Source organism: Engraulis encrasicolus, unplaced genomic scaffold, assembly GCF_034702125.1.
Source record: "Engraulis encrasicolus isolate BLACKSEA-1 unplaced genomic scaffold, IST_EnEncr_1.0 scaffold_95_np1212, whole genome shotgun sequence".
Lineage (NCBI taxonomy): Eukaryota > Metazoa > Chordata > Actinopteri > Clupeiformes > Engraulidae > Engraulis > Engraulis encrasicolus.
The window spans coordinates 41152-67817 of NW_026946313.1; the positions used below are offsets into that span (position 1 = coordinate 41152).

Genomic DNA, 26666 nt, shown 5'->3' on the forward strand with positions numbered 1-26666 from the left:
CTTATATAATATTGGGCAAGCAGTATCGCTGGAATCATCTTTGCATTTTGTTTATGGCAGACCATCATTCTTTTTTGTCTTGCTTTGGCCACGCCTTAAGGACAGCATTCATCTGTTTAACCTGTTGTGCGCTTTTCTTCATTCTGTCCAGTTTTTGTTTAACCATGCGCCGCTCCTGTGGCATTACATTTTCTCCTCTTGCAATTTTGTCAAGAATTTCCGCTTCCTGTTTCATTTTCTTCAATCCAATGACTCGATCTTCAAAGCCAGGCCTTTTCTCATCCTCTTCTGTTCGGATCAGTATTTCGATGTACTCAAAGGTAGACATAGAAGTTGCTTTTAGTGCAATCTCATTCAGTCTCTTGATGCAGGTAGAGGATAGCTTGATCAAATACATCAGTTTGTCCTCAATGACATGAAACTCCTCCTCCAATGTCTCAAGCATCTGCTTGGTACTCATAAATTGCCCTTGGGCTTTCATGAAGTTGTCTTTCAGCTCTTGTATGGTTTTGTTCTCCATTGTTGTCTCATATGTCCACAAGGCCTTCTCCCTCAGATGCTCAGAGTAAGAGCAGTTTTTTGGGCAGACCAGGCAGTTTCCATCTTGGTTCATTACAGCACATGTTTTCACATCATCACTATCAGGGAGGAAACACCCAGAATGACAAGTGAATAGACAATGGTTACAATTTGTTGCAAAGAAATTGACATTGCTTCGTTTGGCTGTCAGTACTTCTACTTCTTTCTCAAAGTTCTTATTTTGACTCATAATTTCATCCTCATTCTCCAATAGTTTTCAGAGTGAGGAGGCAGCACACTTAAAATCCTTTTTGTTGTGTTTTATTTTTTCATGGCAGGATTCAAATAAAACACATTAAAAGAAAGCACAACAAAAATAATTTTAAGTGTGCGGACTCGTCACTCTGAAAACTACAGTTGACCTTTGTCCTGCACCTTTCCCTGGGTTGTGCACAATCCTCTCCTTCAATATTGTTTCTCCAAGGCAATCTTTGCAGCTCATGATCTCACTGAGCTTGGCCAGGCCAGCTGTGATCTGAGGAGCCAGAGTTTTAGTTGCATTCTCCAGACGTTCACGTTCCAAGACACTTGAAGAACAACTTCATCTGTTTGAATGTTGTTGACCAGACAATACTCTTCATTTTCTCCTCATCATCGTCATTATCATCTTTGTCTTCATCTGAACTGTCTTCATCAGAACCTGTATCAGCTTCTTTCTTCTGGACATACAGGGTAGAGTTGTTAAACTTGAAGTGGGTAGGTTGACCCTTTTTGTTCTTTTTACAAGGCAATTCTGCTGCCTTAATTGCTTCCAGAGCTTTCGGAATTTTGGGACTGTCAGCAAATGTTACAAGAATCATGATGTTTTCCTCAATGTCCTTTCCGAAAATTGACAAGATGGCGTCAAAGATGTACCTCTGGCTGGCGCTGAGGCGGGCTAGAGATGCTTGTACAACAAAGCACACAGCGTCTATGTGATCCACCCCTAAGGGACTGCACAGGAAAAACTGATTGCATACGTACTGATTTAATTGTGAGTCAACACTCAGACCCAGCAGATTTCAAGTAATCCTTTTACTTAATTATTCATCCTTAATTACTCATCACAACTACTTGCAAATAATTGGTTGAATACTACCTAAATGAAACCTATTGTCTATTGGTAGTGTCACTGAGGCTCAATCGATTTGAAAACAAAACAAACCAAATAAACATGAAAAAAAATCCGCAAATTCTGAGGAGGTTTCTTATTTCAAATTGTTAAAGAAGTGGTATCTCCATCTGTTTGTCCTTTTTCCTTTCTATGATTTTTCTTGAAGAGTCTGAAGACATCTTTGTTCCTCTTGTATTTTCCTCTTGAAATTCCACAAGTAATATTCAGTTATTTGGGCTTTAGATGAACTTGCTTTTAACTTTTGCCCATTCTGTGATTTTAATGAATTCTTTCCTAATCTATTTTGATTCCTTGTCTTTTTTACAGACTGGATCTGTGAAGAATTGATCTCTTTCCAAAATGTGTTTAAATGTTTAAATGTATGTATAAAATGCCATTCCATAGTCATAAACAATCATGAGTACATCTGCCTAAATTTCACCAACATTCATCCTTGCCCACTTAATTCAAGTGTTTTCCTCTTGACAGCTAATCCATAATTTATTGAAGAATCTTCTTCAAAATAAATTAATGATTCATTTCTTGGTCACATGAGCCGTAATGGTGAACAATGAATGAACAGCTTATATAATATTGGGCAAGCAGTATCGCTGGAATCATCTTTGCATTTTGTTTATGGCAGACCATCATTCTTTTTTGTCTTGCTTTGGCCACGCCTTAAGGACAGCATTCATCTGTTTAACCTGTTGTGCGCTTTTCTTCATTCTGTCCAGTTTTTGTTTAACCATGCGCCGCTCCTGTGGCATTACATTTTCTCCTCTTGCAATTTTGTCAAGAATTTCCGCTTCCTGTTTCATTTTCTTCAATCCAATGACTCGATCTTCAAAGCCAGGCCTTTTCTCATCCTCTTCTGTTCGGATCAGTATTTCAATGTATTCGAAGGTTGACATAGAAGTTGCTTTTAGTGCAATCTCATTCAGTCTCTTGATGCAGGTAGAGGATAGCTTGATCAAATACATCAGTTTGTCCTCAATGACATGAAACTCCTCCTCCAATGTCTCAAGCATCTGCTTGGTACTCATAAATTGCCCTTGGGCTTTCATGAAGTTGTCTTTCAGCTCTTGTATGGTTTTTTCCCGTTATTGTTGTCTCATATGTCCACAAGGCCTTCTCCCTCAGATGCTCAGAGTAAGAGCAGTTTTTTGGGCAGACCAGGCAGTTTCCATCTTGGTTCATTACAGCACATGTTCTCACATTATCACTTTCAGGGAGGAAACAACCAGAATGACAAGTGAACATACATCGGTTACAGTTTGTTGCAAAGAAATTGACATTGCTACGATTGGCTTTTACAACTTCCACCTCTTGCTCAAAGTTCTTATTTTGATTCATAATGGCATCCTCATTCTCCAAGCAATCTTTGCAGCTCATGATCTCACTGAGCTTGGCCAGGCCAGCTGTGATCTGAGGAGCCAGAGTTTTAGTTGCATTCTCCAGACGTTCACGTTCTTCTAGAACGTTCTTTGTCAAAGTGAGGTCTTTCCCCTCTGTGTCAATAAGGCAGTCGAAAAACAACTTCATCTGTTTGAATGTTTTTGACCAGACCATGCTGTTCATTTTCTCCTCCGCATCCTCATCTTTGTTTTCATCTGAACTCTCATCACTGCATGTATCCACATCTTTCTTCTGCACATACAGGGTAGAGTTGTTAAACTTGAAGTGGGTAGGTTGACCCTTTTTGTTCTTTTTACAAGGCAATTCTGCTGCCTTAATTGCTTCCAGGGCTGGGATTTTGTCACTGTCTGCGAATGTTACCAGAACCATGATGTTTTCTCCAATGTCCTTTCCGAAAATGGACAAGATGGAGTCAAAGATGTACTTCTGGCTGGCACTGAGGCGGGCTAGAGATGCTTGTACGACCTAATTAATCCTTTTACTCAATTATTAATCCTTAATTACTCATCACAACGTCTTGCAAAGAATTGGTTGAGATACTACCTAAATGTAACCTATTGTCTACTGATAGTTTCACTGAGACTCAGTCGATTTGAAAACAAAACTTTAAAGAACACGAAAAAAATCAGCAAATTTGAGGTTTCTGATTTCAAATTGATGAAGCAGAGGTTTATCCATTTGTTTGTCCTTTTTCTTTTCTATGATTTTTCTTGAAGTGTCTGAAGACATCTGTGTTCCTCTTGTATTTTCCTCTTGAAATTCCACAAGTAATATTCAGTTATTTGGGCTTTGGATGAAATTGCTTTTAATTTTTGCCCATTCTGTGATTTTAATTAATTCTTTCCTAGTCCTTCATACAGACTGGATCTGTGAAGAATTGATCTATTTCCAAAATGTGTTTTAAATGATGCAATATATATCTATATATGTATAAAATGCCATTCCAGTCCAAAACAATCATGAGTGCATCTGTCCAAATTTCACCAACATTCACCCTTGTCCACTTAATTCTAGTGTTTTCCTCGACAGCTTATTCTTAATTTATTGATGAATCTTCTTCAAAATAAATGAATGATTAATTTCTACACTTGGTCATATGAGCAATGATGATGAACAATGAATGAACTATAATAATGGGCTTGCAGTGTTGCTGGAATCATCTTTGCATTTTGTTTATGGCAGACCATCATTCTTTTTTGTCTTGCTTTGGCCACGCCTTAAGGACAGCATTCATCTGTTTAACCTGTTGTGCGCTTTTCTTCATTCTGTCCAGTTTTTGTTTAACCATGCGCCGCTCCTGTGGCATTACATTTTCTCCTCTTGCAATTTTGTCAAGAATTTCCGCTTCCTGTTTCATTTTCTTCAATCCAATGACTCGATCTTCAAAACCAGGCTTTTTCTCTTCCTCTTCTGTTTTGATCAGTATTTCGATGTACTCAAAGGTAGACATAGAAATTGGTTTCAGTGCAACCTCATTAAGTCTCCGCATGCAGTCAGAGGCTAGCTTGATCAAATACATCAGTTTGTCCTCAATGACATGGAACTCCTCCTCCAATGTCTCGAGCATCTGCTTGTTACTCATGAATTGCTCTTGGGCTTTCATGAAGTTATCCTTTAGCTCTTGTATGGTCTGTTTCTTTATTGTTGTCTCATATGTCCACAAGGCCTTCTCCCTCTGATGAATGGAGTAAGAGCATTTGTTTTCGCAAATCAGACAGTTCCCTTGGTCATCCATTACAGCACATGTTTTCACATCATCACTATCAGGGAGGAAACACCCAGAATGACAAGTGAATAGACAATGGTTACAATTTGTTGCAAAGAAATTGACATTGCTTCGTTTGGCTGTCAGTACTTCTACCTCTTTCTCAAAGTTGGCATTTTGACTCATAATTTCATCCTCATTCTCCAAGCAATGTTTGAAGCTGTTGATCTCACTGAGTTTGGCAAGGCCAGCTGTGATCCGAGGTGTCAGTCTTGCGGTTGCATTCTCAAGACGTTCACATTCCTCAAGAACTGTCTTTGTCAGAGTGAGATCCTTGCCCTCTGTCTCTACAAGACACTTGAAGAACATCTTCATCTGTTTGAATGTTTTTGACCAGACCATGCTGTTCATTTTCTCCTCCACATCCTCATCTTTGTCTTCATCTGAACTCTCATCACTGCATGTATCCACATCTTTCTTCTGCACATACAGGGCAGAGTTGTTACATTTGAAGTGTGTAGGTTGACCCCTTTTTATTTTTGCAAGCCATCTCTGGTGCCTTAATTGCTTCCAGGGCTGGAATTTTGTCACTGTCTGAAAATGTTACAAGAATCATGATGTTTTCTCCAATGTCCTTTACAAAAATGAACAAGATGGAGTCAAAGATGTACCTCTGGCTGGTGCTGAGGCAGGCCAGAGATGCTTGAACGACAAAGCACACTGCGTCTATGTGATCCACTCCTAAGGGACTGCACAGGAAACTCTGATTGCATACATACTGATTTAATGGTGAGTCAACGCTCAGACACAGCAGATTTCAAGTAAACCTTTTACTCAATTATTAATCCTTAATTACTCATCTCAACGTCTTGCAAAGAATTGGTTGAGATACTACCTAAATGTAACCTATTGTCTATTGATAGTTTCACTGAGATTCAGTCGATTTGAAAACAAAACTTTTAAAGAACACGAAAAAAATCAGCAAATTGTGAGGTTTCTGATTTCAAATTGTTGAAGCAGAGGTTTATCCATGTGTTTGTCCTTTTTCTTTTCTATGATTTTTCTTGAAGAGTCTGAAGACATCTTTGTTCCTCTTGTATTTTCCTCTTGGAATTCCACAAGTAATATTCAGTTATTCGGGCTTTGGATGAACTTGCTTTTAATTTTTGCCCATTCTGTGATTTTAATTAATTCTTTCCTAGTCCTTCATACAGACTGGATCTGTGAAGAATTGATCTATTTCCAAAATGTGTTTTAAATGATGCAATATATAATCTATGTATGTATAAAATGCCATTCCAGTCAAAAACAATCATGAGTGCATCTGTCCAAATTTCACCAACATTCACACTTGCCCACTTAATTCAAGTGTTTCCTCGACAGCTTATTCGTAATTTATTGATGAATCTTCTTCAAAATAAATGAATGATTAATTTCTACACTTGGTCATATGAGCAATGATGATGAACAATGAATGAACTATAATAATGGGCATTCAGTATCGCTGGAATCATCTTTGCATTTTGTTTATGGCAGACCATCATTCTTTTTTGTCTTGCTTTGGCCACGCCTTAAGGACAGCATTCATCTGTTTAACCTGTTGTGCGCTTTTCTTCATTCTGTCCAGTTTTTGTTTAACCATGCGCCGCTCCTGTGGAATTACATTTTCTCCTCTTGAAATTTTGTCAAGAATTTCCGCTTCCTGTTTCATTTTCTTCAATCCAATGACTCGATCTTCAAAACCAGGCTTTTTCTCTCTCTGTTCTGTTTCGATAAGTATTTTGATGTACTCAAAGGTAGACATAGAAATTGGTTTCAGCGCAATCTCATTAAGTCTCCTCATGCAGTCAGAGGATAGCTTGATCAAATACATCAGTTTGTCCTCAATGACATGAAACTCCTCCTCCAATGTCTCAAGCATCTGCTTGGTACTCATAAATTGCCCTTGGGCTTTCATGAAGTTATCCTTCAGCTCTTGTATGGTCTGTTTCTTTATTGTTGTCTCATATGTCCACAAGGCCTTCTCCCTCTGATGATTTAAGTAAGAGCATTTGTTTTCGCAAATCATACAGTTTCCATCTTCATCCATTACAGCACATGTTATCACATTATCACTTTCAGGGAGGAAACAACCAGAATGACAAGTGAATAGACAACTGTTACAGTTTGTTGCAAAGAAATTGACATTGCTACGATTGGCTTTTACAACTTCCACCTCTTGCTCAAAGTTCTTATTTTGATTCATAATGGCATCCTCATTCTCCAAGCAATGTTTGAAGCTGTTGATCTCACTGAGTTTGGCAAGGCCAGCTGTGATCTGAGGAGTCAGTCTTGCGGTTGCATTCTGAAGACGTTCACGTTCCTCAAGAACTTTCTTTGTCAGAGTGAGGTCCTTGCCCTCTGTCTCTCCAAGACACTTGAAGAACAACTTCATCTGTTTGAATGTTGTTGACCAGACAATACTCTTCATTTTCTCTTCGAATCCTCATCCTCATCCTCATCCTCATCCTCATCTGATCTGTCCTCATTAGAGCCTGTATTCTTCTGCACATACAGGGTAGAGTTGTTAAACTTGAAGTGGGTAGGTTGACCCTTTTTGTTCTTCTTACAAGGCAATTCTGCTGCCTTAATTGCCTCCAGAGCTGGGATTTGGGGACTGTCAGCAAATGTTACAAGAATCATGATGTTTTCCTCAATGTCCTTTCCGAAAATGGACAAGATGGCGTCAAAGATGTACTTCTGACTGGGGCTGAGGCGGGCCAGAGATGATTGTACAACAAAGCACACAGCGTCTATGTGATCCACCCCTAAGGGACTGCACAGGAAACTCTTTACTTGCTCAGTTATCAATTTGTCTTGTGCCATTCCTCTGGTGTCTCCAAAGCCAGGCGTGTCAATGATGGTAAGTGAGTACGGGATTTGGAAACCTGGTTGGTTGTAGAGCTCATAGGACGTGACCACAGATGTCTGACTCTCTGCTTGTGTTCGGTGTGTTTCTTCATGGATCAGTTTGAAACGGTACCTGTCCTCCCATTTCACTCCTAATATGTAATTAATCATCACATTGACAAGAGTTGTTTTTCCTGCACCTGTGGATCCCACCATTAGTATAACTTTATTTTTCTGATCTTCCACTTTCTTACCAAACATATGTTGAAAGAAATCAACACCCTCTCCGTATTTTTGATCCAATAACAGCCGATGCAGAGAGGGATTGCCCTTCTCAAGACGAGTTGATTGTTGTAAAAAGCAATCACTCTTGCTTTGAGATGTCTTTTTTTGGGACTTGGTATCAGGACCTAGTGTAATTATGTGTGCTTCAAGACTTGTTAGACTCTTTCCTGATGCTCCTGTATTGGCGAAAACCCGGATGCTGTAGGTGGTATTAACCTTTAGTTCATACAAAGTGCATTCCCTACTAGTGGATTTAGCACACTCCCATGGTTTACTCTTGCTGTCATCTTCCTCGTACTGTCGGTACTCAATGTCATAACTGATGACTGTTACATCATCACCAACCATGGTGGGGATATCCCATGTTACAGTAATGCTGTCAGACTCTGAAATCTTCTCATTTGGTGCACCTGGAGGGCTGCATGGGCGTGTTCTAAAGAATTCTGTGGGATCACTGGGCAGGCTTACTCCAGGCCGACACACTGCCTTGCAGCTGAATTTGTATTCTGTATGAGGCTGCAGACGACTGACAGTAACACTAGTAACTTTTCCATCAGTGCCTATTTCTTTCCATTCAGCTTCCTTTGATGTCTGGTACAGAATGCGGTAGGAAAGCAGATATTCTTCACCTGTGACTGGAGGGTCAATTTGTAAATGGACACAATCATGTTCCAGTCTCAAGACCTTAGGAGAGGGAGGACTAGAGGGCAGCAAAAACTGGGAATCAAGAAGTGTTCCTTTCTCATAGACATGGATGGATGCAGCTGTGATGGATTTGTTTGGAACTGATGCTATGCAGAACTCAATATTTTCTCGGTCTCTGTTGGCCTGCAGAAAATCGAGAAATAGGCGGATGGTTTGTCTTGTGAAAGATGTTACTTTTCCAGAACGAAACCACTGTTCGTCTGTGGCAGCACTTTTGTCTTCATAAATGGTGTCAGAGCCTGTGAACTCACCTTTCAGATAATCTTCCAAATCTTGCAAATATCCACTGCCTTCACTGAGGGAGGAGAAAACAAATGCCACGACGAAGTCATTTTTTGAGTTAAGCACAACTTGATCCAGACCAGCACTGCATGTCACCACTTTGACTGCTTCCATAATCTCCAGGTAGGATCTGACTATATTCATCTCACGTTCCCTGTCACTGAGATATTCTGTCAGTAGGACACTCTGAAATGGGGATCTGTCTTTGCTGGATAGGGCTGTGATCAACTCTTGCTCTGATGCTCCTCCTCCACGAATGGTTGGGAGAAGTTTGCAAAGTTTCTTTTGGAACACCTGCCTGTATTCAGAAATCAGGCTCTTGAATTTTCTAAGATTGTCTGTAATCTCAGAGAAATTGATGGCAATGTCATCCTTCAATAGATCTTGGCAGCGAATTTCACTTTCATCAATCTCATCAAGGATACGTTGAGCTTGCCGAACCAGACCTACACTTATCTCCCTAACAAGCTGGGCTGCTGTTGAGTCCAGTTTTTTCAAGGGGTACAGCCACACTGTCCTTGGCACAGCGTGCTCACCATTTGGTCCGAGCAATTGCGGAAGCTGTGAGTACACCTTCAGGGCATCTTGAAAATTGACAGGATTGCTCTCCAAAGCAAAATCACCATGAAAAGTGCAGTTAAATGTGTCTGCTTGCTGACGTTCTGACTCTGTCATCTTTAAAGCTGCTTTACCTTCAATGGATACAAGTGGGATTGCTTTGATGGTTGTCTGAAGACTTCCTTGTATTTCTTGATGATTTTCATTGGCAGACACTTCACGATCAAACACAAAGAATGCCTGAGCACCATACAATATAGCGGTCACCACATGTGTTGCAGATCCTTCCTGGAAGACATTACAGTGTTGGAAGTTTCCCTGTCCCAGGTGGTCCATGGTAAGCTGCTCAAAGCGTGTGCTAGTGCGGTACTGAAGAGTGACTCTGGTCTGATGTTTGGATTTTTTCTTGTCATTTAGAAACTCTGCAGAGCCTTTCACACTTACTAACCCACCAAGAAAGCTGGCCTCAAGTGATGCGCTCACTTCCAGAGCATCTGCCTTGTCTTCTGAAGAATCTGAGGCTATGATCTTGAAATCAGTGTTTTGCTGGGGTTTGACGTTAATGTTCTTCTGCAGCATCTCAGCATCCCAAAGTGTAATACCTGTGTTTTAGAAAAGTTAGAACAATTGTATGAATATGCATTTTTATTTTGTTAAACACTGTATCTGTACATTATACAGCTCATATAACAGTGGGAATAAATTGGTCACTCAAAATTACTCAATATACAGCTATTAATGTCTAAACCACAGACAACAAAAATAAAGACACCCCTGAGTGAAAATGCCCAAATTAAGCGTAGTTAAGTTCCCTGGGATTTGTTAGTGTAACAAGGTAGCAGCTATGGTAACAGCTGTGTTGAATTTGGTATTATAGCTCTTGTATTCCCTCATGCTTGTCACTGAACAACTGTTCAACATGGCACCTCATGGCATATATATCTCTTTGAAGATCTGAAAGAAAAAATGCTGCTCTTCATAAACATGACTTACATTATAAGAAACTAACACCCTGAAACTAAAGCAGCACTAAAGCAACTTGGGTTTGGCCCATTGGTCCGACAGCCCATTAGCCCGACAAACAATAAGCCATACATGAGCACCATGCAGCTACTAGGGTAGGCTAGGCTACACGTGTAACACGTGTAATGTGTACCTTTGGCGGGAACTCAGCTGAGCGTTTTGGTGCACAACAGGTTGATTGAAATAATAAACATGATGAAACGTTTGGTTAAAAATGGAGGAGTTTGGTGTGTTGCCTAGACAAGTCCAGAAATTAAAAACCGATTTAAAAGGCTGATCTTTGCCACTGAATTTCCACAGTAACAGCCACATTGTATTTGCTGACTTTTAAAAGTGCTTTTCCGCTTCTCTGTACAATAACGTGACATTAATATCGATCTCAGCTGTCCGTCAGCATATGACACCTACATGCATGTTGAAGAACGAACAAGGAAATCGATCGTCATGAAAAAAAACGGAGACTTTATACCCTAGTAACAGAGAACGTAAAGAAAACGTTTGACTTTTGGTTCTCTAAAGGTTGGGGTTATTACCACACCAAAATCTACCACTTAAAAACATTCCCTTTGGTTACAGTAGAAACCAAGCAGCCATTGGTTCCGGTTTGGTTCTGGATACGTTTTTGATACGTCATTTTTGGTTCTGTTTCGGTTCTCACTCGCTTACCAGGAAAGTTTAATTTCAGTTCCAATATATATGTGTGGTTCCCATTCCATTCCCTCGCCGTTCTCTCACCGTACCTTTATTGCTTTTCATGTTTGTTCTCTCATCGTTCCCATATGGTTCCCGTAACCTTGTTGGTTACATTATAGGTATATTTACTTCAGAGCATAAGCAATGATGACTGTCCACCCAATTAAATCATATGTCTACATATTAGTAACAGTATTTCCTCCAGATTTAATCATATACACAATCCTTTTTTTTTAATTCAATTTAATTCATTTAACTCAACTTGGTTGGGTTGATATAAGGGTTGGCTGTGCACACAACATGATGTGGTGAGTGATTGAAATAATTTGAGAACTTGTTACACCTTTGCCGGTAACAAGCAGGCCCCTCACATCCATCAGTGCTGGGCCACACCTAATTACAAACCCCAACTCCGATGAAGTTGGGACGTTTGGTAAACAGTGAATAAAATCAAAACATTCAATCTATTCATTAGATGGAGAGTAGTGAAAAGACAACATATTAAGTGTTAAAACCGAGAAAAAATATTGTTTTGGGGGACATATGTACTCATTTCTAATTTGATAAATGCAACACGTCTCAAATAAGTTGGGACGGGGATCAGTGAAATTGAGTAAACATCTAAATAAGATAAAACAACAAAGAAGAACATTTCAAAATGAATTGTACTGACGGACAATATAGGTGTCCAAGTATAAGATCATCACAGAGAGGCTGAGTCACTCAGAATTAAAGATGCAAAGGGAATAATTACCATAGTTATTACATACATTTTTGAATTCCCTTTGATTTACCACGATTGAGTGTATATAAGACATATTTTTGTTATTAAAATCATTGTATAGGTTCATGACATCATGAAATATATATTGGCTGTAGTCTCACTCTAGCACTCCAGGAATTAGAGCTATTGAAAATTGACCATATTAAGAATGCTTAATGCGTGCAAATGATACAGGGGTGTAACATTCTCCTAAGCACTTGAGCTCACTTGAAATAGACCCAGAAGACATGGGAAACTGTCCTTTGCTTACAGAAGTCAGCAGAAGTTGTAGAAGTCCATTCTTTTTGACAATAATAGAGCATTGCACATCCTGTTCTACAGTGAAAATGGACCATCCAACTTGTGTTAGTGGTAACTTCAAAAGTCAGCCTCCATGATGGCATGCGGGCGCAGTAGTGCATTGGTTAAGATGTTCTCACTCATCTGTACAGTGCTGAATGGTATAAATGGGTTTTAAACAGCATGAAAAGCCACTCATGCATTATATTTTGAAGGGAGATCTTCGATTACTGCCACATAGTAGAGAATGCAATTTGACCTTACTATGTTTTAACAGTTTGGCTCCATCATAAGGACCAGCAGGTGATAAAATGGTGGGCTTTTGGTCAAGACCTGTCACACTGTAAGCACTACAGAAAGGAAAACATTGCAAAACATGACAAGGAATACACCCACCATTTAAGCTGGTGAAATCATGTCCAAGATAGGAATTAACACTGTTTTTTATATAAAATCATCTCATCGGTTAATGTATTTAACTGTTAAGTGTTGTCTTTTGTTTTGTTTTTGGTCTTCCTCGACATTTTCTGCCATTTATTGTCCCCGTCCCAACTCTCGGTTTTAACACTTAATATGTTGTCTTTTCACTATTCTCCATCTAATGAATAGATTGAATGTTTTGAAAATGATAGCATTTAGATTTTATTCACTGTTTACCAAACGTCCCAACTTCACCGGAGTTGGGGTTTGTACTTAGGACTGGTATATCATGATTCAATTGCTTGCACCTGAAAACTCCTAATCAATCTGGTCACATGGTACTCTTTAGCCTGTATATAAACCTGGACTGTCACAGGCCTTTAGTTACTTGTCTGCCTGCCTGTTGGCTGGTCAGCATGGCAAAGCATAGCGCTTGTTTACCTACTTAAAGGATAACTGCGGTATTTCAACATTAAGCCTCATTTCCGAGTTGTCTGCAATGCTCTAGAACTCCCCTCACCGTTTTTTTGATGTTTGCTGTCTCGGGTATTTGCCAAATTTTGATTTATCCCAACCTGCTTCAGAATGGCAAGTCGCCTGCATGTCCGACCACGTCCTTAAAAGCACCAAAAACGTAGTCTGGCGGCATACGCCATACTCAATCACAAGTGTGATCGAGTCTGGGGACCAACTGTACATTATCTCGTAGGGAGGTGTAGTTTCCGTAGCCGTTGATTGGACGGCACGAGTGTCCATCACTCGCCAGAGAGAACCCATGCTGCCTTGCGCGCGATGACGTGTGTATATCGCGACGAGGAAATTATCTGCAAGAAGCCACAGAAATTGAAGAAGCTAAAACAGTCTAGAAATCAACAATGGCGCCAGACGATTTTTGCCGTTTGTGCAAGACAAATGAGAAGGGCCACCATCTACATATGGACATTCAACTGACATGTTCGCAGTGAAAAAAGAAACAACTATTTCGAACAGGCTGGCGTTCCTACGCTTGATTGTATCCTCCGTGTCGGGACAGTCAAGGAGATGTTGTTCGCGTTGCGCCTCAGTCATAAACAGGCTCGGAAAGGATTCACCTATTCAGGCAATGGGAGGAAGAATTCAAAGACGGCAACGTCTCCAAAAGGCCACGCGAGCCAACGCCATCGACGACACCGAGGGATTTGAAAAAGACATTGCCAAACCCACCGACTCCAAGTGCCAACTCAGGTATCCAGTTTACTCTGTTCAATCGCTCCAACTGGTAGCTCCAGCTCCTTAAATTCAATGCTCGCTCACTATTACATTATAATCTCTTCATAGACAACGTAACGGTTCTTGTTTAGGTTTTCTTACTGATCTGCCATTAACTAGTCATTTAAAAAGTCCAGAAAATGAGCACGGTTTGGTAGTTGTCCCAGTCAAAAAAAGGGGAGAACATTTCACAGCCCCCCTACACTCACTGACACGACCCTCACTCCAACCCTCCCCCTTACTGTATTAATTTACCATAATGTGTACTGTAATAATGGGCCTAGATTATCTGAACATATTCTGTTTTTAATAGCCTAAGCCTTGGTATCCACTTATTTCTTTAAACAGATGATGGCAGGCACTGACAAGGAGCTGGGCATAACAAGACCAAGTGGAGCTCACCATGTGGACATGACAAGACATCCTCACCTTGGTGGACACACTGCAAGAGGCAGAACTTTTTAAACAGAAACCAGGTCGCACATCTACTGCATTCCCCGGCTTCCGAAATGACTTGTTGGCAAAGCTCGATCACAAGGCACTGTGGACGTGGATGAGCAGCAAACTGAATGAATGGTGCAGTGTCCTTTGAGTTATTTGTACTGTTTGTCTAGCCAGGTAACACCCATGCTGCCTTACAGGCGACCGTCAATGTTGGTACGGCGTCTTCAAAAAGGTGAATGCCAAAATTATTAAAATAAGTTTTACTTAATTACTTTCCTATTTTCTTGCTTTGAAATAGTTTGTTATTCTTGTTTGTTATTCTAAGTCATTGTCCTTCATTAAAATCATTTCCTTTACCAAGCTGTCTCTTCATTAGTTTTCAGGGAACACATTACAACATGTAGTTTAAAAATGTAAAAAGTATTTATTCAGAATGATATTTACTATATATGAAGAGTTCAGATGCAAAACCCCCTAAGTGCCTTTTCAGAAAATAATCTTAATTCATTTTTATTTAATACAAAGCTATCAAAATTGCATATTTTTACATTTTATTTATGTAATATAATTATTTATATGTATTATCAAGTACATGAATTTAAACCAAACCAACAGCGGGGTTCCCTAAAAATACATAAGTGCATGTCTTCAGAAATGGAGTTAGGGGGTTTGCATCTGAACTCTTCATATACAAGTGTGCAGTTATTTACAATTATTTACAGTGGCTCTGTACTTAATCTGATAATGGAAGCATGGATAAGCCTGACTCAATGCTGCTTAGAGAGGTTTCAGCATCCTCATCCTCAACATCAAAATACACTGGAAAGTCCATGTCTGGTGACAGGTATGGTTTTTCAGGAATGTCAGGGAATTCACACACATCAAATTCTTTAAATACTTTGAACAATGCGTAGGATGTCCTGGCCATGTTTTATGTCAAATACAGGGAGATTCTGCATGACAAGTCATGTCATATCACAAAGACTTTCCAAAACTGAGTAAATTAGTACATTGCTGAAACCAGTGCAGAATGAGGCATTTGTGTAAAGGTGTTCACCTAGTGCAATCAGGCTATCCCTATACTCCTCCAAAAGCTGTCTGACCAGTCCCTGCTCTTCCAATGTGACATTTCTGCATTTGACAGGTGACGGGATTTGTTTGGGTATTTCAAAGTTGGGTTTTGGCACAGAGCAACAGTCAGAGTTACACTTGCATAATGAGTGGCAATAGGTGCAGCAGGAATGGCCAGGCTCCACACTGGACACGTGAGGCTCAAAATGTACATACAGGGCTTTCCTAAAGCAGCCATTTAGACTTTCTTTAAGCATCGTTTTCTCCCTCGTGTTTATTGTCCGGCACTCCTTTCTCTGTCAAGTCCTTCACGAGCCAGTCGAAACAGTCCAGTGACTCACTCGAAAGTCGTCTTATGGAGAGTCTGATGTTGGGTCGATTGGGGCTGGCAATGATGTCAACTGGGTTTTGGAGTTGGAGCAGTCTCCTGACAATTTCTGTTGAGTGCAATTCCGCAGACACAGTCAATGCCAGTACCGGTGTTTCTACAAAATAAGAGAATACAAGAACAACATCACAACATGGAAATCATTTGCATTACAGTCATAGCTGTTCAAAATTGTGGCTTCAGAGCTTATGGGTTGTCAACAGTCCTATTCTCTGGTGTCTCCACTACTTCTTACCTGTCAGCCCATCCCCCCGGTTGTTGTCGTGGGTTACCTGCCCCCCCCCCCCCCCCCCCCCCCCACCTCCACTCCCCCGACTACTCTGCCTGTACACTTGGGGACACCGCTCCCGTCCCCTGACTTGGACACTACGTCAGAACACTCCGCTTAGGCCTACTTTTTCATACACTGAATACATTGCATGATATTTTAACTGTACTATGAAAAGAGCAATGCCAAAGCATCAAAGCGTTACTTGATTATTGCATGTAATTTTTGTAATGTCAAAATGTCAGAAAGTTTAGAACACTGCATAATCAATGGGGTGAGAGGTGTGATATCACAGTAGCAATACCATGATTAGAAAACTGCTCTTCAAAAGATTAATGACTTGAGGGAGTTAAAGTTTTCAGTGAAATAAAATGTCTTCGGTAGGTAAGGTTAGAATGATCTGAAAAAAGGTGTTAATATTACCCACCTGGTTTCACGATGGCTCTCAGTTCCCCAACCTCGCAAAGCTTTCCCTAAAAGCCTTCCGTCCTTTCTCAGCCTTCCTCCTGTTTGAGAAAAGAAAACCACAAGTAAAGTGTAGAGATGTTAGTCATTTGCAGTGGAAAATGATTGCCCTTCTGAAGTTAGGCCTGCTTAACAAATGTAGCAAAAACATATTTTTCTCAGGTAGGCTGATGATACTTGTGCACACAACCGAGAGCTGTGCTACTTAAGTCTGCACACTGCTGGATATGCTCCAAAAATAAACTGTATTAATTAAAACACGCAATATTTCGATCACCCTGGATCTTAATCAGGCATATGGGTAACAGGAAGGAGCTGTGGCCTATAACTTATCAGATGACCTTATTTTACACCCGTCCAGGCAGGGCACCAAAAGGTGTCAGTCAATTAGACAGACTGGTGTCTTGACCTGTGCCTATTCATACAAAAGGCAAAACATTACATTACACTTAAGGCCTAGTTAGGTTAAGCATGAGCTCTCTCTCTCTGTCTCTCACCTAACTAAGTTATATCCCCGATGAAGATCCTGGGCATGTTTTGATAAGAATACGTGAAATATAATCAGGGGGGAGTGCATGCATATGATAAGAACACGTGAAATATAATCAGGGGGAGCCCATGGGGCTATACGTCTGAATCCCGTGCAGCCCTAGCTTCTTCAACTGCAAGGAGTTTTTGGATTTGCGCACCCTACCCAAACGACTAAGCTTAATACTAAAGCTGTGCTACTTAAGCCTTTACTCACTGTAACATTAAATTGATATCGAAAATGAACCCATAATGTGACATTGTGACAACCACAGTAGGTACAGACATAAGGACAATGATATCAAGAAATAACACTTACCATTTATGTAAGTAAGATGGACTTCATCGACAACTAGTATACGCCGATCAGGTTGGTCTTGTATACATCGGTGGCTAGCATGTCCTCCCACTTCGCGTTCAGCCAGGCCTCGGGACTGCCAAACCGAATCTTATAACGGCATCATCTCTCAATCGCCGTTTCATCGTCTTGACCCAGCTGTGTTGCAGATATTCCAAGGTCGACTGCGTCCTTTATTTGGTCCTACACCAATGCTATTAATGGCGAAACCACAGCAACGACCGGGGTCTCGCTAACCCCCATTACCTTAGTAACCAACGGAGCGAGTTGGTAAATCAGACTTTTACCAAATCCAGTCGGTAGTAAGGCTAACACAACTTCCTTTCCGCTGACAAACGACTCTAATGCTAAGCGCTGTTCGTTTTTCAAAGCGAAACGTTCCAAACTATTCAAAACACTGTCCAGAGCTTCTCCGAAAGATTGCTTCGCTTCGGCTGCCGCCATGATGGATTCGCGAAAAAACTACTAGCAACTAACTTCCGTTTGTCGAGTAGTACGCGTCATCGTCTTTCGTGCCTCCTCGCTCTGTGATTGGCCCCCGTTTCGATGTAAAGATTTCTGCCTTGGTCCCCAGGCTGTCCAGCAATTCGAAAAGAATGCGCAAGGCAGCATGGGTACTCCCAGGCTACCTAAAAAGTACATTTTCAAAAATATCAACTCACCGGAGTGGATACTGGTCTTCACTGGTCATCCATATTAAATTTTGTTGCGAAAAGATGCTTCTGTCATGTTTTATTTGGCAGCTCGTTTATGCACAAACTATTTTCTTAGCCTTCACACAACCGTGGATAAACACCACTTGATGGCGCCATTGATGTCGATTGTTCATTGTCCTTGAGCATGTAAATAAATAGAGAAACTAGGCAGTCAGTAATCGGTACACCAGAGAGAGACTGTGTTGGAAAGTTGGAGGAGCACATTATATATTCTTTGTAAATTTCTTAGTATTATTCATTTTATTTTTTGTATTCGTATCTGTACTACAAACTACAACTACAACATGTCCTCTTTCCGGTTTCGGTGGCGGAGTAATATCAACGAGCATCCAGTCTTCAATAGAACTCAATGGGATTTACAACATGTCAAATTAAACACGACAGAAACATCTTTTCGCATCAAAATTTTATATGGATGACCAGTGAAGACCAGTAACCGCTCCAGTGAGTTGAAAACGTTTTTGGTGCTTTTAAGGACCTAGTTGGACATGCAGGCGACTTGCCATTCTGAAGCAGGTTGGGATGAATCAAAATTTGGCAAATACCCGAGACAGCAGTAAACATCAAAAAAACGGTGAGGGGAGTTCTAGAACATTGCAGACAACTCGGAAATGAGGCTTAATGTTGAAAATACCGTTATCCATAAACAAGTATGCTTTGCGAGCAAGCTAATAGCACTTTTGGCTTATGGCATTTGTTAGCTACATATTGTGCCTTGTTTTGTGAGCTAGTCAGTAACAGCACATGTCACATTGCTTGCTCCATTGTGCACTTGATGTAGATGGCTATCTTTTAACTTCATTAAGGAAAACATTCAGTATTAATCCCCACTAGAATGTGTTCATACAAGCTCAGCTAATATTTATCTCACATTAGTCTAGACACATTTTTCATATTTGTGAATGTTAGAAGCATTTTTTAGTAAAAGTTGGGAACCTATTTACTTAACATAATTTAAGTGTGCTGAATTCAACTAGACTGGTTCCCAAGCTGAATTTTGAGGTTTTGACAGTTAAATTTGAAAAACAAAATGGCTGCCAAAATACGCTATTTTTGACAGAGCATTTTTACCAAGTATTGCTGTACTTGGAAATAAATGCTCTTTTCTAACATTTTGTGTCCCATTAATGTTTGTTGATGAATGTATCTACTATAGAGGATTTTAAAAAGTATAAAATAGCTTCTAGAATGTTAATAATGCTAATATTGTAGGCTAGGTGTTAGCCTAAACGTTTTAAATATTTAGCTTTTCTAATAAGATATTTGTAGCCTATGTGTGTTTATATGGTTAAGAAAATTGATAAGTATTTTAGAAATACTTTGCATAATGTGAAGTATTTAGTGTTTCCAAAAAAATCACTGAAAGTTGCTATTGGCTCTTTGAAAACTGTCCAGAAATCGCTAGATGACACCATGATATTACATATAACGTAAATTTTGAAAAATGTTCAGACATATTTTACATACTCTATCAGATACTATTGCATACATTCCAGATAGTCTATACATGCTACTCAGCCTGGTTGTTAGTGGCCAGACATCTCTTGAAGATGATGGAATTGGTGGCAAGGAAAAACTTCCTCAAAGAAGAGTTCTGAATGAGGCTAAAGTCCTTGTTTATTGTGTCAGTGATGGCAAAAAATGGACTCCGAAACATGTCAGTCTTGCTTGTACTCTTCATCAAGCTATTGGGTAAAAGACCTAATATGACTATTCAATCAGGCAGGTCATTGTCTGAGTTACAGGTCCTCCAAGTACAGATCCTCCTTAGCTGAGAGCACTCTAAAACACTGAACCAAAAGAGAGGTGCCATTATTCCAACAAACATTGTGGCAGATAAATTCATCCACTACACATGTGATAACATTGATATCCTGGATGAAACACTTGACGGGAAGAATACTTCCCATGCAACACAAATGACAGCATGGCAGAGAGGCCAACCAATTGATGATTCTGTTAAAGATATAGAGGTGTCTACTAGACATACATTAAATGTGCCAAATGCCCTGATGGAGCTACATCCTCTCTGGATTACTCATAGGACATTCAAGCCAACTTTTTCAGCACTGGAGAGGAACATAAGTATGCTAGACAAGCAAAGGCTACGGATCTAGCTTTCTTCTTGCACTGTCAAAACTTAGACATGAAGACTTCTTGGTCAGTGTTCAATCAGTCACTGTCATCAAAGGAGCAACAGACTGTTGCGGGGTATTTGCCAATAGTCCTCGCTACTGCACACGTTTTGATACTTTGAATACAAATGCATTGTCATATCTTAACATTTTGGACAGGAACAGTTATCACAGTTGACCAAGCATTGTACTGCAGACTTAAAGAGTTAAAGTGGGCAATTTCAGAATAGAACAACAGATGAATACCTCGCCTAGGAGGACTTGTCAATCAACTTCCTTAAAGGCCAACTTCCGATAAAACTCAGTTTTACTCACTCCTTTCGAAGATCGGACGGTCACCCCAAGTTAAACTCACTTGCAAGGCTCTCATAGCGGCGCGTCAACTCTCCTGGCTGTGTTTCCCGGTGTTTCCCAATTTACATAAATAATGCAGAGAAACGAGCGAATCACGAAAGCCTTTCTGTGTTTCGTCACGTCGAAAGAAGGCGTTGCCCACAAAGGTTTATATCGACCCATTTATCTAAAAACATGTCGAGTAATTTTTTTCTGCTTGTTTTCAAAACAAGCAACGTCTGGTGGCCCGAAACATAGCTTAGCTTAGCTATCAGCTGGTTGCTACTCTCAGGTACACACACAGCACAAAGCCTCATACATAAAGCCAACTCACTCTGGTTGCTCCGTGCCTGCAGCAAGCCTAGGGGTCGCTGTCGAAAGAGCACAGCCCTGAATGGAGCCTGCACGCCTCCGCTGGCGCCCCTATAGTGCAGTACCACCAGGGGAAGTGGCGACTCTGTTTGCCATTACATTCTCTCCAAGAACTTGAGGACTGAGCCAATCAGAGACGCGTTTCTTCGAGAGCAGGAGGAGTGAGCCAATCAGAGACGCATTTCCACGAGAAACACGGAACACTCTCTCGTTTCTCCACAAGCCACCTTGCCAGCTTGCAAAAACGTCTTGAAACAAAGCAACCAGCGCGTTTTTTAAAACAGGACCAACGCGTAACACATTCAATAACATTGGGGAACACGGCAGTATTAATGAAATAACGTTGAGAGGCGATCTTTAAGGCCATAGGAGAACATATGAATGGATCTGGACTGACCAATGTATGGATGGTGGATTGCTTGGATAAGGCCCTGTTGAACTTGCTCTGGCAGGAAAGGCATCCAACAAAGCCATGGCACACAAGTTTACTCTGCAATCCCTTTAGGGTCTTCTCATGCCAAGTCTTCTCTACCTGTCTTGCTAGGATGGCTAATGGTGATGATCCTCAGACATTAGTGAACTGATTTCATTCCAGTATCAGGAAAAGGACAGACATCTTCTGCATGATATTGCTGAGAGTCAATCTGATGATGTGAACTGGTGGCAGTATATGGATATGGTTACTGTACTACTGCAATACACAAGAGAACAACGTGAAGCTACCTGGGATCTGAATTTTCACTCGTTCAGCCTAATGTTGCCCTACTTTAAGCGGTATGGCCATCTTAATTATGCACAATGGGGCCCAGTGTATCTACTTGATGAGTCAGCTTCCAGAACCATTTTGTCTGAATTCCAAAAAGGCCACTTTGTGGTCAAGAGATTGGCTCACAAGTTTAGCCAGATTCTGATCAGGCTATGAAGTGGGTAAATGTCACAGGCAATAAAAGAGCATAATTGTGATCACCGAGACAGCCCCAGCTTTGTGTAGGTGGACACTCTCTTTTAACCTGAGATCACACATTGCAGATCATATGAATAACATTGCAGATCAAACATATGAGATGTACAGTGTCCTCCCCATGGCAGCAAGAAACTTCACAATGACGGAATCTACTCACGGCAGATTAGAAACAATATTGAGTAAAAGTTCTTTACAAACATTTGTGCGTACCCGGTTCCTTGGACTCACGTCTCGAGTACCCTGAAGGACACGAGTTACGAGAGCTTGACTAGTTCTAGCCTGCTCTGTCCCTTTGTTCTCTTGACTACGGTCGACTTCCCTGCCACCACAGAGAATCTCATACAGTACTGACCACCACCCTAGTGGCTGATGTGGCTTCCCCAGCTCGAGCAGCTGCCTTGGATCCCCTTGGGCATCACCGCAGGCCACTGCGCTTGGCACGAAAGCGCACCCTGTCACCAGGCATGGCGCGCTCCAAAGGTCCTGCATAATGCACCACGAGCGCCTTCGCCTGACGCCTCCCTTTTTCCCCTCCTGCAAGGAAGCGAGATTTCTCAGGGTTTGTCCCCCCCTTAGCCCACGGGGCTCAGGGGCCTCAGCTGAGAGCATAGGGGCTTCAGCCCCTCCTGCTACTTTCCCCTCTCCTGCAGGTTCAAGTCTGGCAACGGACCAGGAGGAGGACATACCCCAGCCCAGGGGCCACCTGCCCCTATGGGTCTGGCAAGGGAACATTTGAACCTAACCGCTTTTCTGGATAACGTTATCAGGACAATTTAAGGGCCAGGGCCCAATCTACTTTGACACTGTATAACCTGAAGTGGTCTGTCTTCCAACGCTAGTGTGACCAACGCGAAAGTGTTCAGTACCGATGGTGTTGTCCTTCCTACAAGACTTATTGGGGGGAGACAAGGCTTTACCATTTAAGTCTACTTTGCAGCGATTTCATCGTGCCATGTAGGATTCGGTTCCAACACGCTGAGTGCCCATCCACTAGATACTTACGCCCCGTGCTACATCAGACGATACCCTCCTGGGATATCTCTCTAGTACTGGAGGCTATGTGTGGGGCCCCTTTCGAGCCCCTCCAAGAGGGGCCTCTCCAAACTGCTTTTGCACACCACCTTTCAGATCCGTGGAAGAGAGGTGACAACACAACTTGTGCCCTGTGCACGCTTTACACATCTACATGAACAGGGCTCACTCTTTTAGGAACACTGAGCAGCTGTTTGTGTGCTTCATCAAGCCCTCTACAGGGCTCACAGTTTTGAAATAGAGGTCTCCAAATGGTTGGTTCAAACCATTGCCCTGGCATATGAGTCCAAGGGTCGCCAACCCCCGGCTCAGATTAGGGCTCACTTTACCAGTGCAGGTCTCTACATCTTGTCCTCTCTTCAAGGGTGCAGCAGTTTCAGAGTTGTGCAGAGCGGTTGGTTGGGCCAACCCCACCACCTTTGTCCGGTTCTACCGGCTAGATGTGACCATGTTGCCACAGGAACATAGGGTTCTGGGCAGGACCACTGATTGTCTGTAGGGTGATAGGAACGCTATCCTTACAGGATGCTCTTGGAGTTCTGCCTAGTTTGGACCAGCAATCGGGAGTGATTGTAACTCTCCCATTGATATGTGAACGATTCGACTGAAAGAGACCATTAGGACATGAATATGTCCCCGTTCTCTGAAGGAGATGAGTGAGCCATCTCTCAAGACAACCTTATTGGCGACAGCCGAAGAGATGTTTGGCATCAAAGTGGCTTATTTGCGGCAACCATTCGGTTTTGACAAAGTGGACATCCTGCCCACACAGTTGATTGGACCTTTGGTGTGATTGTTAATCGTACAGCTGAGAGTGTGCTCCCATAGAGATGGCTCACTCATCTCCTTCAAAGAACAGGGGACATATTCATGTCCCAATATTTAGTCTTTTAGATAATACTATCTTCTTTGCCTCTCTTTTTCTTTCCAAATCTTATTGAATGACAATTTTGTATGATAATGTGCTTCATGGAGGCTATTGCTATTGAATGCCAGTTTACGAGAATATCTTATTATTAGAACGGCATAATTATAGTATTTTTTATCTTTTTGCCATGACAATTTGCCTTTGTGTAAGTGTAGGAATACATGATAAATGCAAATATGTGAGCATTGCACATTTATTTCCATGGAGAAGTGGTACTTTCTATGTATTCTGCCCAAAATCAAGAATTTCGGCGGTCATTTTGTTTTTTGCCCATTTCATGGTCAAAAACTCAAAATTCAGCTTGGGAACCAGGCTAGCTGAATTCAGGGTACTCTAATTGTCTTAGAAAACTAGGTTCCCAACTTTTACTAAAAAATGCTTCTAACACCCTTATAAAGGGCCTTTTTCTGGAAATGCTAATAGTCTACATTGTGGTACAGCACGACATAGACTGATAAATAAAATGTAGACATCATGCATGTTTAAAGCAACTCTGAACATTTTAAGAGAGCAGTGTGGCAAACTGATGCCAGGCGCAGGGTGTTTCAGTCATGGTGGAGGATGGGAGGTGCTAATGTACCATGATCAGGGTACCTCAATCATGGTGAGAGATAGTGGGGCAGGACCAAAACACATTCACCATAATAAATAAGGTTGGGGGAACATCAGGAGCATGTCTAAGGAACCAAATATGCAACCAACAAGGTTAGGGGAACCATATGGGAACGGCAAGGAAACAAACATGACATGAACATAATAAAGGGACGGTGAGAGAACGATAAGGGAACGGAATGGGAACTACACGTATAACATTCTAGAAACGAAAATTAAACTTTCCTGCCAACCAAGTGAGAACGGAAAAATAACCAAACATGACTCTCTGGGGACGTACCCAGAACTAAACTGGAACCAAGGGCTTGTGTTCCAGGAACCTTCTTAGAACTAAAAATTGTTAGTAGGGTATTCTGTCGCAGACATGGGAATTAATTGGGCATGCATGGGCATGCAACGCCAAGCCAGGATTTAAACACGCAGCTGATGCCAAAGACATGCTCTGATATGTAGGCCTACCTTTTTACGTTTAGCTATAATGAGATTCAGGAAATATTTTGTGTCGTACAAAAACAGATAGGACAACCTGTAGCCTACCTCAGTAGGTCGTGGCTTTGTATGTCGGGCATCAGTTCAGAAAGTTTAATAGGCTTCATCACATATGCACAAGTTCCAATAAATCGCAAAAGGTTAGGAGTTGCAATAAAAACCCTTTACTTAACGTGGCTACAACATAGTAAAAAATGGTGAAGGTTCTTTTTGAATAGGCATACTTTGGGTGGCTGTTTGGACGACTGGAACGTCAGTCTTTAGTCTTGGTTTAGTCTTGGTTTTGGTTACAGTCTGTGGGTACACCATGATGATCCTCAAACTGATTAATTAATTGCTTTTGTTTGGAAGTTCTTCGATATGAGAACATGCTCTGGGCAGCTGGTCATATTTTGTCACAGTTAATATGTGGAACAGTGAATGAATTTCGATTTGGACCCACGCTGACGGTAAGGAACATCAGCAAAGCATAGGCCTACCGTGTAACATGCCAAGCGAGCATCAAATGCAATATTACATTTTACCTCATAGTGGCGCTTGACCTTACTACAGCCCTTCGATGCGCGTAAAGGAAAATGTGCGTACGTGGACGGGAGAAAACGCTTAGGATTGATTTACATGAGAAACACCCTGATTTTGGCCTGGCCCCACCCAAGTGCGCAACTGGTCATATCCCGCGTAAGCCCCGCTTAATCACTGACTTGAGTCAGCTTGGAGGCGCTGTTACACATTTTTTTTTACTTACGCAGGTGGGAGAATTCCGCCCTTAATGTGCATACAATGTGCGCCTCACGTATTTGACGTGAAACAAGACTGAAGGCAAGCAGCCAGCCCTACTGCTCCGCCAATGTTAAAGTGGCTGCACATTAGACATTCCACTTCTCGAGTTGTCCAAATAATTACGTATTTTTCCATGCACACAATTCACAAATCACTTGACAAGTGAAGTCGACAATCAATGACCGTAGGTTATCATTAATTATGAGGTACAGCATATGTATGATCGCACGCAGGGATGTCAAACTCAGGCCTGGGGGGACTCTGGCCCGCAGAGTCATTTTATTTGGCCCCGAGATCATTCCAAGGATCTGTCATCAGATCCCAGTAAGAATGTTTGATTGTCAGGCCCAGAAGGGGCCGAGACTTTGGCACCAATTGAACATCTCTGGGACAACCTCAAATAGAAGGGGGAGATAGGTGGAGCATTAGGTATTGAATATCAGCCAGCGCCATGATATTATTAGGAATGTCAGGAAGTTTAGACATTAATAGCTGTATATGAATTGACAGGGCTCTTATTTATTTACTAGGGACTCAGATATTGCTCAGCATGCTTAGACACTATACCCACACAATGCTACATGATGTTAAAAAGAGGTTAGCAGGCTACATTGTATTTTAGGGGAAAAATATTATTTTTGCTTTATGGTCAAGAAGTATTTGAAATATAATATAGGCTTATAGACAATATAATATAATATAATATAATATAATAAGAAATGTCTACCTGGAATGAGAACATCCGCCCTGCAGTCATAAAGCATTCCCAACTGGAATGGACGTCCCAGCGCCGCACGCTCAATGGTATCGGACATCTTTCACAT

At 41.3% G+C, this 26666-nt stretch overlaps 1 long non-coding RNA gene and 1 pseudogene across 1 annotated transcript; one reads left to right on the plus strand and one right to left on the minus strand.

The window, feature by feature from the left end:
• Positions 1 to 64: 64 nt before the first annotated feature.
• On the minus strand, positions 65 to 26666 carry LOC134445052 (uncharacterized; annotated as a pseudogene).
• Positions 13817 to 14759, plus strand: LOC134445049 (uncharacterized). Its single transcript, XR_010034174.1, has 2 exons — positions 13817 to 13935; positions 14308 to 14759. It is a non-coding gene; the product is annotated as an uncharacterized LOC134445049 (long non-coding RNA).